The sequence below is a fragment of the Malus sylvestris genome, chromosome 16 (genome assembly GCF_916048215.2).
Source record: "Malus sylvestris chromosome 16, drMalSylv7.2, whole genome shotgun sequence".
Lineage (NCBI taxonomy): Eukaryota > Viridiplantae > Streptophyta > Magnoliopsida > Rosales > Rosaceae > Malus > Malus sylvestris.
Window position 1 is genome coordinate 39,294,614 of NC_062275.1, and position 5,035 is coordinate 39,299,648.

Below are 5,035 nucleotides of genomic sequence, written 5' to 3' on the forward strand. Positions count from 1 at the left end.
TGAAATTCAAGGCCTAGTGAGTGTGGTGAACCAAGACTCAACTCCAGAACAAAGTGAGTTGACAAATATTATATCTTCGTTGATTCCTCTTTGCATAAGCAAGGGCTAATCACCCAAGAGATAGGGCCTTCAATCCTTACTTCTTAGCTCCATGGATTTCTTGGATGAGGATGGTAAAATGGATTCTCCAAGTTCCCAAAATAGAGAGCCTCTAAGTCTCCACACCAAGGAGAGACTAAAAGAAGAGATGAGTAACCTTGGAGGAAGGAAGATTGCTAGTTGATCTCCTCCAAGGGGCTAGCCTCCTAGAGAGAAACGGAGAGACTTGTTCTATCCAATTTCCTCTAAAAGACCCCTAACTGAATTTTGGCTATAAAGTTCTTTATATAGTCACTTCACTTAAGAGACAAAAATAACCTAAACCCTATTTCATCAATATGGCCGGCCTTCTACAGTCTTTGGGCTATTTGGGCCCTCTTGAATCTTTATTCATTAAGTTTTCATACAACTTAAGTCAATGTGCTTGACATTCGAAGCCCATTGGGCCTTGAGGCCCAAAACTAACCCGATGTCTAAAATGAACTTATTCGTTTGATTAATTAACATATTAATTAATCCTAGCCATAAACAATTAAACCATTTAATTGTTCTTACTCAACTCCATTGTTTCTTCAATCTTTACCTTACACGGTGTACAATCCATTAGGTTCCTTTTAGCGAGGCAGTGGGCGATTGTTACTCTTAACGATCGATTGTGAATTGAAACAACATTTCAATTCTCCCTCTGATGAAGATTACCAGGGCTTCCACAAACCATGAGTGACACCACGCAGTATGTCATGGCTACCCAAGCTAATCAAAAGAGGTGGAGAACTTATTCAGTTTAGGATTACAATGCAATACGGTATTTCTCTAATACAATACTCTTGGCCACATTGTTTGGTTTGATAGTTTATTCATGTCTACTATCCAATGTGATTCTTTTACTTATATGATTACCTTGAATGTGATTTGGAATGACTTCCTAAATCTCATTCATACTCTGGCCAAAGATTCTTAATCATATCATAGACTATTATCCCTCAAACGGTTTGAAGGTTAGAAATCCCTTGTTGTGCATTCACTTGCCTCCATGGCTAAGTGGCTTAACCCTAACTATGTCGTGGACACCCTTTGACGGAGTGACTTTGATATAGTCAAAGATCAAGGACCTAACCACAAGAAAACTATGATGCCTCAAGTCAAATGACTACTTTGCATTATCCCAACCATGAGTTCTCATGTGACAAAAGTATGAGAACTCCTTGTTGATCATGTTCAGTGGACTCATTCTCTATTGAGCACCTACATGCTTGTCTTGGTGTCAGTCACACCAATGACTCGAGACCAGTCACTTTCCCTAAGAGAAGACATAGTATGTACTGATCTTAATGGATTATCAATGCCCAATTGGCAATCCTATGATTAGGAACATCAAAGATGGTTTCTTCCAAGTCAACCAATCTCGTTGATTGTAGTCACCTTAAGCTACCATTTAGCTATGTAGGTTTCATTATTTCGGGTCAAATGGTACTATAGCATTTCCTTGAGTATATGTTATATATACACTCAATGTAGTCATAAGGATTTTCATTCTTATTTCTTTCGAATTAAGAGGTGTAAGTCTATGACATAGTCATAAAGTTCAAACCATTCAACTGAGACGGTTTATAAATCCTCTCGACTACCTTGGAGCTGGTGGTGTAGGAACTAGGTTGTTATATTTGTTGATTATTATCTTGTCTCTCAAACAACCCATTCTTTGAAATCTATCTCTCATTCATTTGCTCTATCTTAGGCAAATCCTAGTGTAAGATTACAATGAACTACCCAACAAACAACATTTGTTAGTTGGTTTGTAGAAGTGATATCCAAAGGTTAATATAAGGATATCACACAAGATTGTTCTCAAACAAATATTGCCTATTAGCACACAACTTCAAATCTTAACACGATTAAGACTTGTCTTTCTTTCCAACTACATCCTATGGAGTCATGAAAATTTTGGAAGATCTTCTAATTGACAATCATATTGTTTTACAATTATATATCCTATATATGGGTAATTGATAACATCCAACAAACTAAATCGTATTCGAGTTCGTTCTTCTCCCAATGGAGAAATCCATTATCTTATGATGCTACTTTCCTTGATATCTTTCAAGGAAACTCTTCTAAAATGTTATTTTTCCTTGGATAAAATCTAAGGAGATAAATACTTTAGACATCTTACTCATCAACTTACATTCTTGAATTCTTTGAAACTTTTTGCAGAGTATTCGGACTTGTGTTTATTCAAAATAAACGATAGTCCAGCCGAGAGCGATCTTCGGTGAATGTCATACAACATGAGTAGTATTATGTTGTGGACAAGTGCCACTAACATCTAAGTGAATTAACCTCAACAACTTTGTGATTCTTTAGTCTTTCCAAAAGAATAAAGATTCGAATATTTCGCCTCTATACAGTTTTAACAAGAAGGCATTGGATCTGGATCTAACGATCCAAAGCATCCATTTATGACCAACTTGTAATTTATGTTTGTTGGAAGTATGCCCACAAAGCCACTCATTTGATGTAATAGCTTTTGGAATACTTATTGTATTAAACTTTTATATGTTTAATGAAAGGCAAAGCTTATTGTTAATCACTATTTATTGTATCATGTGCTTAAGCAATAAGGGAATCCAAGGGATGTATTTGATCTAAGAGACAAGTGATTTAAGTAAGTTAGATTATCGAGACCTTTCTCTTATGTTCATTCCTAAAACGTTCCTAGCCATAGGATTGCCAATTGGGCATTGACAATCCGCTAAGGTTAGTATGTGTTATATCGACTCAAGCGTGAGTATGACTAGTCTCAAGTCATTTGGTGTTGGACACTAAGACAAACACATAGGTGCTCGAAAGAGTAATCGAGTACACTGAATCACGATCAAAAGAGAGTTCGAACATACATGTCATGTAAGAACTCGATAGTTGCAATATGCAAAGTAGTCCTTTGACCTGAGGCATCATAGATGTCTAATGGTTAGGTCCTTGACCTTTGATCATGTCAAAGGCATTCCATTGGAGTGTCCACGGCATTGTTGGGGTCAAGCTATCTAGTCATGTAGGCATATGAATGCACAACAAGGGATCTCTAACCTTCCATGGTGGAAGGAGAATACTCCAAGATGTGATTCGAGAGTCTTTGGCCAAAGCATATGAATATGACTTACGAAGTTTGTTCCAAATCTTATTCAAAAGAATCATATGGAGATGTATCACATTGGATAGTAGACATGAAACAAACTATCACTTAAACAATGTGATTAAGAGTATTGTATTAGAGAAGGACCGTATTGCATTGTAGTTGTAACTGGATAGGTTCTCCAACCAATTCTACTTAGCTTGGGTAACCATGACATGCTGCTAGGTGTCACTCATGGTTTGTGGAAGCCCTGATGATTAGCAAACACTAATTTTAAGGGAAAATTGAAATGTGGTTTCAATTCACAATGGATCGTTAAGAGTAACAATCGCCCACTACCCTGCTAAATGGAACCTAATGGATCGTACACCGAGTAAGGATGAAAGTGAAGAAATTAAATGAAATGGATATGCAATTAAATGGTTTAATTGAAGAATGGTCAAGATTAATTAATTAGTTAATTAATTTTACGAAAGGTTCGTATTGGGCTTTTAAGTTGGTTTTGGGTTTCGGGGCCCAAAAGTGTTTTGGTCCACAAGGCCCATTATGTTTAAGTTGTATGACAACTAAAACAAAATGGGCAATAAGCCCAATCACAACAAATAGGCCGGCCATGGTGAGGAGAGGGTGAAGGTTTGCTTAATTGCAAGTTTGCCACTCACCTAAGAAAAGTGTTATAAAAGCAACTTTATAGCTATTTTTCTCATTAGGGTTTTTCTTGTAGAAAAGAGGTGAAACCTATTCTCTCTTTTTAAACAAGGAGGCCGGCCACTTAGAGGAGATTTATCTAGCAATCTTTTCTTCTCTAAGTCATCCATTTCATCTTCACACCTCACCCTTGGTGTGGAGACTTAGAGACACCAAACCTTTGGTGTTTTGGAGATCCTTTCCTCACATCCTCAAGGACCAAAGGAGCACAAAAGGAGAAGGAAATCACAAGCAAGATCCAAGGAGCTTGGAGGTGACTTGAAGGCCCTCCACTTGGGTGAATCCCTTGTGTAAACAAGGATGAGCTTCAAGGGTAAAGAATCTTTAAATTCTTCATTCTCTTTAATGTTGTTAAAGAGTCTTTTGGTTCACCATTCACTAGGCTTTGAAAGTCATGGGTTTTATGAATTGTTTTTTAATGCATGCCTACTTTAATGTGTTAATAGTTTGCATATGTATTCAAATGTTCTTACTTGTTCTTAGCTAGGACAAAAAGTTTCCTTCAAGTGGTATCAGAGCCTAGGCCTAGTTTATGGTGAATCCTTTTGGGTTTTGTGTATTTCATGATTTATGATTTAAGTGTTGTAAATGTTACAAGCTTTGTTCTTGCTTATTGAATAAGTTTTGTTTGAAAATTTTGCATCTCAAATGTTGTAGATGTAGTTGATTGAAGCATGAATATTGGAACTAAAATTTGGTGCCATGTATGTTGGGAAATTCGGCCAAATCCAAAGGGTGATTTTTTGGGTTCATGTTTGTCTTGTTAAAATGGTTTTAAAGTGATTTTTGGAACCCCTAAGTACCCTAGGATATTAGCCCTCTTTTGAGTAGTGAAAATTTGAGTTTTATTGTGTGAAAACATTCATGGAGCTATTATGAGTTTTCATGAGTGTTCTTCAATGTTCTTGAGTTTCTTACCAAGAACAAAAAGGTTTGGAATTTTGATTCAAAGTGTTTGGTGTTTTTCATAAAGTTTTGGTTTATTTGGATGGGTGATGGATTATTGGTGAGGGTTGATAAATGCCATTAAAGTTTTACAAAACATTTTCTTACACATAAACCCATCACCTTTATCTTCACCTAACTAATCCACTT